We start from the raw sequence: 12,249 nt of genomic DNA on the forward strand, positions 1-12,249 counted from the left end.
CCGCACAATGGATCTTGATGACTGGGGGGCAGTGCTGTGTGGCAAGGACAGGCTGGTGGAGGACCTTTGTTTTACGGATGTTTAGCGTAAGGCCCATGCTTTCATACACCTCAGTAAATACGTTGACAATGACTTGGCGTTCAGCCTCTTTTTGTGCGCAGGCGCAGGCATCGTCCACGTACTGTAGCTCGACGACAGAGGTTGGGTTGGTTTTGGACCTGGCCTGGAGACGATGAAGGTTGAACAGGTTCCCACTGGTTCTGTAGTTTAGTTCCACTCCAGCGAGGAGCTTGTTGATTGTGAGGTGGAGCATGGCAGCGAGGAAGATTGAGAAGAGGGTTGAGGCGATGACAGAGCCCTGTTTGACCCCGATCCGGACATCGATTGGGTCTGTAATGGATCCATTGGTAAAGATCACGGCCTGCATGTCGTCGTGGAGCAGGCGGAGGATTAACGAACTTTTGGGGGCATCCAAAACAGGTGGATGCTCCATAGACCCTCGCAGTTGACAGTGTCAGAGGCCTTTGTAAGATCGAAAAAGGCCATGTATAAGGGCTGGTGCTGTTCCCTGCATTTTTCCTGCAGCGGTCGCGCTGTAAAAATCATGTCCGTTGTGCCCTGTAGGGGACGAAATCCGCACTGTGACTCCGGGAGGAGATCCTCAGCCACAGGGAGAACACAGTTGAGGAGGACTCTAGTGACAACTTTCCCAGTGGCTGATAACAGGGAGATTCCTCTTTAGTTGCCGCAGTCAGACTTGTCCCCTTTTTTAAAAATGGCCATGATCACTGCATCTCTGAGATCCCCTGGCATGCTCTCCTCCCTCCAGATGAGAGAGATGACGTCGTGTATTCGCGCTAACAGTGCCTCAGCAAGGATTCCATCCGCTCACGTAGCCTTGTTGTTTTTAAGCTGTCTTATGGCTTTTTCTACCTCGTGCAGTGCTGAATTCTTGAAGTGGGAAAGCATTACAGGCCGATGGGGAAAGACCAGGAGAGAGAGATTACTTGGATAGTTCTACCAAAGAGCTGGCACAGGCATGATGGTCTGAATGGCCTCCTTCTGTGCTGTATCATTCTATGATTTTCAAACTGTATAAAACTTCTTACTTATTTCAACCTAACACATTGGGGCCAAGTTTCGGCCTGAGTTGCTCCTATATTTTTGGAGCAACTGGTTTAGAATGGAGTATCTTAGAAATTGCAATTCTCGGCATTTAGTTTGCTCCAGTTCCAGTCAGTTAGAACAGTTTCATTTTGGAACAGATTTTTTTTTTCAAAAGGGGGTGTGTCCGGCCACTTAGGCCTGTTTTGAAAGTTTAGGCAGTGAAAACTTACTCCAAACTAACTTAGAATGGAGTAAGTGTAGATTTTTGTACGCTCAGAAAAACCTTGCCTACACTTTAGAATCAGGTGTAGGTTACAAATCAGGCATAGGGAATGAGGGGGTGGGGGGAACGGGGGGGGAGGGAAGTAATTAAATTCTACAAGTATTCAACAATCTTACTTATACAAATAAAGAGCCATCCTGAATAAAAAATTATAAACAAAGCAAAGACGAAATATTGAATATTCCTACCTGTGTGAAGCAGCAGCAGCCTTCGAGCTGCAGTGCTTCAGGCAGGCCTTCCATGTATTTAACAGGGGCGGTGTCAGTGACTCGACGTCAGCCCAACAACAACGGCAGCAAGCAGCCTTCAAGCTGCGGTGCTTCAGGCAGGCTTTCCTTCCATGTAGGAGACAGGGACGGCGTCAGTGGCTCGACGGCAGCCGAAGACACAGCAAGCAAGCAGCCTTCAAGCTGCGCGGGAAGCTGAGGCCATTTGGCCACGGGATACGGGCGGCGGCAGTGGCTGACAGCGGCCGAAGACACAGCAAGCAGCCTTCGAGCTGCGAAGGAGGCTGAGGCCATTCGGCCAGAGGACAGGGAGAGGCAGCCAGATAGCCAGTTTGAAAATTAAATTTGTAATTGCAGAATGGGTGCTGCATTATGCAATGGTTCGCCAGTAATTCACTGCATAGGAGAGAATTGATTAGAGCTCATCGCACCAGGAACGTCATAGCCCATAGGCTGATGGGCAGGAGACCTTAGGATTTTTAAGTGATCTTATAGTATAAATGCTCTCACTTTTTGTAAATTACTTAATTTTGCACCTAAAAAGTGATCCTGAAGTCTAAGTGATCTTAAGAGTGTAAGATTTTTCACATTGAAATTGTTTTGTAAGTTTTGTAACTTTACAACTTATAAGTGATCTTAGGGTTTTTAAGTGATTTTATAGTATAAATGCTCTCACTTTTTGTAACTTACTTAATTTTGCTCGTGTGTGACGACAAGCAGCGCATTATGTCAGTCGATGCGAGATACCATGGCAGCACCCATGATGCGTTCATCCTACGCGACAGCGTTATATCTGACATGTTTGAGCAGCAGCCAGAAGGGCAGAGCTGGCTACTGGGAGACAAAGGGTATGGCCTGATCACCTGGCTCATGAGACCCCTACGCGTGACACGGACGGAAGCTGACTATCAATATAACATGGCGCACATTGCGATGCGCAGTATCATTGAGAGTACCATTGGCATATTGAAACAACCTTTCCGATGCCTGGACCATTCCGGAGGCCACTTGCAATACTCCCCTGAGATTGTTGGTCACTTCACTGTTGTGTGCTGCATGCTCCATAACTTAGCCATCATGAGGCAGCAGGAGCTGGTAGTGGAACCAGAAGACCCACATGAGGGTCCAGTGCCTGATGATAATATTTTGGAAGAGCAGGATGAGAATAATGATGACGTTCAGGAAAGCATGCAAGTGCCTGATGCCGGAGCAGGAGGTCGGAGGAGGGCCGTCCATCGAGCTCCTTTAACGATTGCTCGAGCCCTGTGTCAGCAGCTCATCCGTGAACGCTTCAATTACTGATGCCTGAGGGCTCTGCGACCACTGTTGCGCATGGACATGTTTATTCTTTGGAGTTGTTCCTATGTTGTGTTGTGTTAATGGAACATGATTCCGTTTTAATGAAAAAATATTTTATTGAAAAGTTAACGTCACTGTAATAAAATATTTGTTGTATCAAACTTTACTTTTTAATATGACTCTTGAAGATCACTTAAAAACTTTAAGATCACTTATAAACTTGTAAAGTTACAAAACAATTTTAATGTGAAAAATCTTACACTCTTAAGATCACTTAAACTTCAAGATCACTTTTTAGGTGCAAAATTAAGTAAGTTACAAAAAGTGAGAGCATTTACACTATAAAATCACTTAAAAACCCTAAGATCACTTATAAGTTGTAAAGTTACAAAAGTTACAAAACAATTTCAATGTGAAAAATCTTACACTCTTAAGATCACTTAGACTTCAGGATCACTTTTTAGGTGCAAAATTAAGTAATTTACAAAAAGTGAGAGCATTTATACTATAAGATCACTTAAAAACCCTAAGATCACTTATAAGTTGTAATGTTACAAAACTTACAAAACAATTTCAATTTGAAAAACGCTACTACAGCTACATCAAGAACAAGAACAAAAGCAACAAAGAAAGGCTGCAACCATCTCTTATCCACATCTCAGTGAATGTTCACTTCTTCATGGGGGTGTCATTTGATTGGCGGGGTTGTGTGCCCTTATTGCAGCAGCTACCTCCCTGATGGCCTGTGCCGTAATTTGCATGCCCTCCCTGATGGCCTGTGCCGTCGATTGCACTCCCTCGGACATTCCCTCCCTAAGTTCCCGTGTCATTACTGCTATTTCTCCCGTCAGGACTGTCACCTCTTCACACACTGCACTGATGCTACCCACGAGTGATCGGGTAAGTTCATTGGTCTCCATACCCAATGCCACAACCTGAGCCGCATCTTTTGCACGCTGCATCTCAGGAGAGCGTGTCTCCAATCTCCTTCTCCTCTGCCTGGGTCTGCCTCGCGGCACCACTACACTGGGAAGCGCGGGCAGGGACGGTGGGACACTCGGTGTTCCAAACGGCACCACTACACAGGGAAGCACGGGCTGGGACGGTGGGACGCTCGATGTTCCAGACGGCAGTACTAGAGAGAGAGGTGCGGGCTGGGATGGTAGGATGCTCGGTGTTCCAGACAGCAGTACTAGAGAGAGAGGCGTGTGCTGGGATGGTAAGACGCTCGGTGTTCCAGATGGCAGTACTAGAGAGAGAGGCGCGGGCTGGAATGGTAGGATGCTCGGTGTTCCAGACGGCAGTATTGGAGAGAGAGGTGCGGGCTGGGACGGTGGGGCACTCAGTGTTCCAGACGGCAGCACTCGAGTGCGAGCCATGGGCTGGGATGGTGGGTGAATGGGTGTAAACTGCTCCATTATATCACCAGCACCACTGGGACCCGCAACGTCGGAATCAAAACCATGGAAGGTGGAACCAGAACCTATGCGAGTGGGAGGCGCAGGCTCGGATGGTGGTGCACTGGCTGTAAACTGCTGCATTACACCAGCAGCACCAGTGGGACCCGCAACATCGGAATCAAATCCATGGAAGATGGAACCAGAACCTATGCAAGGGGTTGAAACTCTGATACCCCTTAATGGGGGCTCATAAACATTAATTTGGAAGCTCTCCCCTGTAGACATTTCAGTCATCGCCACCATCATCCAGTCTGGATCGTCCGCATCTGGTTGTACTGGTTCTTGTTCTGTATCTTCAGGATCCTCAGGGTTGGCATCATCATCATCATCATCATCATCATCATGTTCTGCAAAATACATCAGAACAGTCAAATGTTTAACAGCAAAGAAGGGGGAAGGATGGGTGGCATGAGTACTCTCACACATAGCAGGCCAGGCAGCAGGTTGATTTGAAGGGCCACGATGCATTTTCAGGACTTACTCTCTTCCTCGCGTGCGGGCCCAGCTTGTGCTGTACTGATTGCTTTTTTCCATGTACGACTCATCATAGCAGCTACCCTCTGTTCCAAGGGTGTCAGTGGATGCAGATTGGGCGACCCTCCTCCTGTTCGAGTTGCTTCCCTTTTGTTGTGGGCCAATTTCTTCTGCAAAGAGTAAAAGAAAACTTTTTACTGAGTCCATCTTTCTGCGGGGTGGGAGATACACATAGTCACATTACAATTACGATTACATTAAAACATGAAAATATTACTTACACTAACTACTTGACCAAAGTCGTGCCATTTCTTTTTACACTGGCTTCCAGATCTCATGGTATGCACCACTGCGCAGTAATCTTCTGCAACTTGGTTCCAGCGTTTCTTCATATCTTTAGGTGGCACTTTTATTCGACCTCTGTTACTGGTATCTAGCTCCTGCCATCTCTGCCCAATGACGTTGACTAATATCTCCACTTCCTCATGCAAGAAATTCTTTGTTCTTGGTGGATGTTGTTCCATTGCTGTATTGAATTGACACTCTTATTTTTCAAAACACACAGTCCTTATTTTGCATGCACCTATGCAGCACCTGTTCTGGAAGTTTAGCAGTGAAAAGCAGTACTCACTGATTTTTGCAGGTGATTTCTTCAACAGTGCTGCTAAAAGCACTCCTTCAGACACCAAAAAATCAACAAAATTCAATCCCCAGCCTTTTCAGAAGTCCACGAGACAAATCAGCACTTTTCTTCAAGTTCCTTTAAAAATGGCCGAGTGCCAATGTTTATGGGCTACTGCGCGTGTGTGCGCGCTCAATGCGGACACGCAGGGCAGTCGGCACGACGTTCTCTCATTTGACTTAGCCCCGCCCCTCTGCACTTGCAGAATCGGCGCAACTCTGTGGCTCCGCCCCCCGCTGATATCTGTGCGCCGCGTCGAGCTCCAAGGGACCTGCAGGGAGCCCGAGAATTGCAAGGTACATTTTTGTCACGCTTTTAGGTGCGAGAAACGAGCGTCCATGTTGGGGCTGTGCCGTTCTAGGCGCGGCCAGAAATTTGACCCCATTATTTACACTTATTATCTACCTCCTCTTCCCATCCACCAATGCCTTTCAAAAAACTATTTGGGTTTCCAGTATATATTCATATTAAATATATCACCTCTTCCAAACAGTCCTGCATACTTAACTTACACATCATCATCTTCCAAGTTTCCTTGCATTACATCCAGTCCCAAATCACAGTGCAAAACTGCCAATATTCTTCCACTTACACACCAGAACACTAACTCCTAATCATATGCCACAAACTGTACAAAATCACAGTTCTGTTTCATCCACACAAATACAATTTATTATCTATGAATATATATCCCAATCCTTGCCAACAAAAAACAACAAATTCAACCACACACAAATACATCCTCATAAAATTCATACTTTACCATATATAAGAACACACACACACACACCATCCCCACTAACTATCTAACACACAGCGCCTTTGATTCCATTTTAATGTAAAAATAGCAAAAGTGGGTGCCGCTCTACATGTTGATGGCTTAGCCGTCCTAGAGGCCACATTGTCGGGCCGACTGAAAAAAGATGGCGACCGCGGTGCTACCACCTCCCCTTTAAGGGTGGCCGGGGCACCCCAGTCAGTGGCATTGCCCCACATCGACCTCGCATCCTGCAGGGCACTTTCCCCTGAGTGGCGCAAAGGAGCAGGTGCAGGGCGATAAGGGGTCGGCACGCATGATGTCATCACCGTGCTTGCGCTGCGTCATGCGCTAATCGCGAGGCATGGCACAAACCATTTTTCGCCCGCTGAGCTCCGTGGGCAATTCCGGGGGGGTGCTCTGTATGCCATACACTGGCAAAAACCCTTTAGCACCCCATTAGCGTCTCCTGGAGGTGCTAAAGGGCCTTTCTGAGAGGAACAATTTTAGTCCCAAAGCACATTGTGTTCCATTCCACACTCATCTACCAACATCTATTTCAACATTAAATTCCTCTTCACTCCTTGCCCAACTACCAACCAACATAATCAACAACTATCATCAATTAACAAATTGAATCTGACTCGCTATCAGACATACTTTCTTACACTTTATACTATTTCTCCAGCACTTGCTCTTACTTCATATCTATCCTCACAGTGCCAATAAAATTGGATAATACTACTATACTTATGAAGCATTCAACCTGCCATGAGCTTTGCCACAGCACATACACTTCAGTGTCTGTGTGTATAAGCAGGCTGTCCAATTTGGACATTTTTTATTTTGAATGGTATTCAATGAAACTGTCAACCACCATTATACACGGACTCAGGGCTCTAATGCTGGCCTGTATTTCATTGATTATCAAAAAGTTAGTGTAATAAAATAAGTGACATCACAGCATAATATGAACTGAGCCAATAGGGAACCTTATCAATAATGGGGGTAAATACATGACTACCCAGTGATGAATAACTGAGAATAATTTAATTTGCAGAGAAAATCCCAACATCACAAATTTAAAATCAAAGAAAGAACTTGAATTTAGACAATACCTAAATCCTTGGGCTGACCCAAAGTGCATCACAGCCATTGAACTATTTTTGAAGTATAGTTACTGTTGTAATGTAGGGAAGCTGGAAGTATCAAGTTTTTGAAAGTTACTAGAGCATATTGAGTCAGATTTTAGAAAATGAATGCAATAAAGAATTGAGATAACTGTCACAACATATTAATACTTACAATTAGGTGACCTCTGGCAGTACAAGGGAACTGCCCTGTGAAAGCTGCTTAAACAGGGTGGTAGGTGAGTACTCTGCAAACAAAGATAAGTTAAAGGTTCTTTATTTTTTTTAATTGTAAAAAGGCGATTAGCTTTAAAATTGCCTTTGAAATGTTTTTTTAACTTTTTATTTTATTTTTTAGTAATATTTTTTTTTAAATGTTTCCCCCCCTCGCTAGGCCCAACTGCAGCCTCAGAGTAAATTTTAAAAAAACATTTAAGAACCACCCGTTTCACCTAGTTTCTCCTTTAACTACTGAGAAGCCACCGAGAATATTAATGCAAGATATATTTTCTCGCCGGGCGATAATTTTGACCTTAATTATGCAAATTCTCGCGAGCATTAGTTGCAGAATGTTAGCGGTTTTCTGGGTGGCAATTGGGCGTTGAGGGGCTTTAGGGAAAGTCTAGCCCTAAGAGACAAAAGGGATGATGGTGCAAGGCAAAAGGAGATGGTAATGGGACAAGTTAAGCAACAAAAGATGAGTCTAGATAGGGTGTAAATGGAGATGACAAAATCATCAACAGTTGCCGTGGGAAAGAGAAAAAAAACAGGAAGATAAATATAGGGCAGAGGTTACGGTTTGAAATTGTTGAACTCGATGTTGAGTCCAGAAGTCTGTAAAGTGCCTAATCGAAAGATGATGTGCTGTTTCTCGAGCTTACTTTGAGTTTCGTTGGAACAGTGTAAGAGGCCGAGGATGGAGAGATCAGAGTGGGAGTGGAGTGGAGAATTAAAATGACAAATGACCAGAAGCTCTGGGTCGCGCTTACGGACTGAACGGAGGTGTTCTGCAAAGTGGTCACCCAATCTACGTTTGGCCTCCCCAATGCAGAGGAGACCACATCGTGAGCAGCGAATACAGTATACTAAATTGAAAAAAGTACAAGTAAATCATTTTTTCAGCTGGGAGGAGTATTTGGGGCCCTGGACAGTGGGAAGGGAGGAAGTAAAAGAGCAGGTATTGCATCTCCTGAAGGTGCTGTGGGAAGGGAAGGGGCTGCTGGGGCTGATTGAAGAGTGGACCAGGGTGTCATGGAGGGAACGGTCCATTTGGAATGCTGAAAGGGGAGGGGAGGGGAAGATGTGTTTGGTGGTGAGATTACGCTGGAGGTGGCGGAAATAGCAGAGGATGGTCCGTTGAATGTGGAGGCTGGTGGGGTGAATGGTGAGGACAAGGGGAACCCTGTCGTGGTTCTGGGAGGGAGGGGAAGGGGTGAGAGCAGAAGTGCGGGAAATAGAATAGACACAGTCGAGGGCCATGTTAACCACGGTGGAAGGGAATCCTCGGTTGAGGAAAAAGGAAGACATATTGGAAGCAGTAGTACGGAAGGTGGCGTTGTCAGAACAGATGCGACGGAGATGGACAAACTAGGAGAATGGAATCGAGTCCTTACAGGAAGAGGGTTCGGAGGAAGTGTAGTCCAGGTAGCTGTGGGAGTCAGTGGGCCAATAGTGAATGTGTTGTCAATAGCCTATCCCCAGAAATGGAGACAGAGAAGTCAAGGAAGGGGATCTATTTTTATTTCAGATTCCAGCGTCTGCAGTATTTTGCTTTTGTACAGTTGTTTCATTTTTTTTTCTCTTTTCTTTGTGCATGTGTTCTGAACTCTCTTTCAAACATATATTAAATATGAATCATTTTAAATGCCTCACAATTGTGAGACTTCCCATCAGGAAGGAAAGAATGTCTACCTCCCTTAACTCTCAGGTTATTGGTAGGTGTAGACTTTCCACTATGGTCGCCGTCACTCAAAAATGGGCGATATTTCCAGCCTTAGTGTTTTTTTTTATTTTTGAGGATCACTGGCATATCGCCCATTTTAAAAACCGCTAGTTTTGCCTTTTTAATTTGAGCGATAGCCTTAGCGATGTGAAATGGGCCTTAGCGATGTATTCAGTCGTGCAAGGCTGGCGTCCATAGCAACGGCCATTCTGCGCTTGCGCATTTTTTTTTCAGGCAAAGAACTTTTCCCACAGGGGTTGACAGAGAGAACAGGGGATCTGGTCCCCATCAATAACATTATTCTAGCCCCTGTTGCTTTATAAAATCAAATCTATCAGTCAACTGAGGTGAACTCCATTTCCTTCCTCTTGGGATGACATACCCTAGTTCTGCTTCGACTTGGTCTGTGGACCAGAGGGGGAAACAAATCCATGATTAATATTAACCCTGACATTGCAGCAATGTACTTGTACTTTTCTCATTTTAATCTCCCATCTCTATTGTGCAGCATGTGATTAGTGATCAATACTGGTTGAGAAATTACAGGCCTCATCACCATAAATCGTTATAAATGCCTTTAATTTGTCCTCAACAAATACAAATGTGATTAGATGATTGGCAAGAACCAAAAAGGCCTTTAAAATCACTGACAAATTGATTCTTCCGACAGCCGTTTATTACAGATCCTCCCTGTAGTGCCGAGTAGTGCCGAGTTATTGCAGCTTTTCTTCAGCATCTTTTTGGGCCAGCGTTCATTTGGGCAAATTGTGGGCGAAATGCCGAAAGTAGCGCTTGCCGATAATCTGGGCCATAATCGGGCGCAAGTTTCCATTTTCAGCACTGTTCTCGGCCTTGCACAAGGATGACGTCATTTAAAAAAAAATAGGCCGGGTGATGCATCTCATTCATCTGTGCCGAAAGTTGGTCCGGCGATAAATGGGTTATAACCGGGCGCTAGTTTCCACTTTTCATCAAATATGGACGATAGCCTGCACCTCAGCGCTTATATGAGCGTTAAATGGGTGATGATGCACTGAAAGTCTAGCTGATAGAATATTACATCCGGCCCATCATGCCTGTGCCGACCCTTCGAAAGAGCCATCCAATTAGTCCCATGCCCCTGCAATTTTCGCCCCTTCAAGTACTTATCCAATTCCCTTTTGAAAGTTGGTATTGAATCTGCTTCCACCACCTTTCATGATTGTGAACACCTCTAGCAAATATCCCTTTAACCTTTGATGTTCTAAGCTTCTCTAGTCTCTCCATGTAACTGAACTCCCTCATTCTGGTACCATTCAATTAAATCTCTTCTGCACCCTCGCCAAGGCCTTAATGTCCTTCCTAAATTCTGGGGCCTAGGATTAGACACAATACTCCAGCTGAGGCCTATCCAGTGTTTTATAAAGGTTTAGCATAACTTCCTTGCTTTTGTAAGGTGTCAATATTCACGGGGCTGTGCGTTAAGTGCAGGGAAAGGAGTTATGAACGGGAAACCTGGAGGTATGGGATTCTCGAATGTCCTGCAATTTTGATGACTTTAACATTTTTTTCTCCAGGTATCTTGCCCGACAGCCAGCCTGATTGACAGAGGCTGCGTGTCAAGTGAGAAAGCCTATCATCTGAAAACTTTGAAATTATACCCTGTATGCTGAAGTCCATATATATATAATTCAAACACAATTTGAACAGCCAGCAGTGCTGAGCGTGTTAGAGTTTTTAGAGTTAAAGGGATTGCCAATCACAAAATTTGTTACAAGGGAAATATCCACAGTGCATCTTTCTCCAGCACTTTCCAAACTTAAGAGTCTAGGAAAACAGGAGAGATGGGACTGGATGAATTTTGTGCTAGTTGAACATCAAAAATAAGTGATTTTTTTTATGGCTTATTTTTCATGAAAGGTCCCTTTCATTAGTAGTTTTGAAACCTTTCTATGCAGGCACATTCCTGAGGAACAGGACAGAAATTGACAAATCCCTGGGGACCCTTTTTTCCAACTTCTGAATGAGAGTGTCAGCTACCCAAAGGAAAACAATGCTATCTTTATATAAAATATTTGTATTCATATATAGCAGCAGAAATAATGTGCTCGTGAGTCAAATACTGTAAAACATAGAAATCTAATGATAGATGGGCAGCAACTTCATAACTTTATAGACCCCTGGGACCATGTTAATTTGAAAGCCCATAATTCTACAATGAAAAAGATACAGTATCGCTGACAGAAAAACAACCACAAGGCAACTCTTGTTGGATATGATTTATTAGAGTTGATTTTCCGCTTGTTTCTGCCAGTTACATTCGTGCAATCCAAGCGGAATCGGGCGGACCAGCGCAAAAGATCAGGGAACTTTAAACGCAAGTGAGTTACACCCAAAGTCACTTGCCTGCGTGTTTTCAGTGATATTTTATGCTGGTTCAAGATTCAATGCAACCGAATCAGGCCCCACCTACCAAACTAGCCATGCCTCCAGGTCGAAATTGTGAGATTCCAACGATTGCGCTAGTTCTGGAAGGCTCTTCAAATTGCGCTCATTTTCCTGGGCGCACAGTTACTAGTGGGCACGTTTTTAAAGTTTTTTTTATATCAAAAAATATGTTAATTTACTAAGAAACTAACTAGTGTACACCAATGAAACTATTAAATGGTTCAGTATAGTTTTTAAAAAATTATTTTCAGTGATTTTAAATCAGGTTACGCACAGGTGGAGGACTGGACAACCTTATTAAAAATGTTTAATTTAGCTGATGAACCCATTTTCAGTTGTATTAATAAAACGGCATCAGGTTACCACTCTTTAAATATACATTGTGATTATGCAAATGAATTTTAGTGGAAACGTGAAGTGTAGCCTAGTTTGCTGTTTTCAAGTGCATTTTAGGCGTAATT

General features: G+C 44.3%; 1 protein-coding gene across 1 annotated transcript in view; it reads left to right on the forward strand.

Annotated features, from left to right (window-relative positions):
- Positions 1–12,249, forward strand: part of LOC139246167 (SH3 domain and tetratricopeptide repeat-containing protein 1) — a 182,535-nt gene that overhangs the window by 40,673 nt on the left and 129,613 nt on the right. The window lies entirely within an intron of this gene.

Source organism: Pristiophorus japonicus, chromosome 2 (assembly GCF_044704955.1).
Source record: "Pristiophorus japonicus isolate sPriJap1 chromosome 2, sPriJap1.hap1, whole genome shotgun sequence".
Lineage (NCBI taxonomy): Eukaryota > Metazoa > Chordata > Chondrichthyes > Pristiophoridae > Pristiophorus > Pristiophorus japonicus.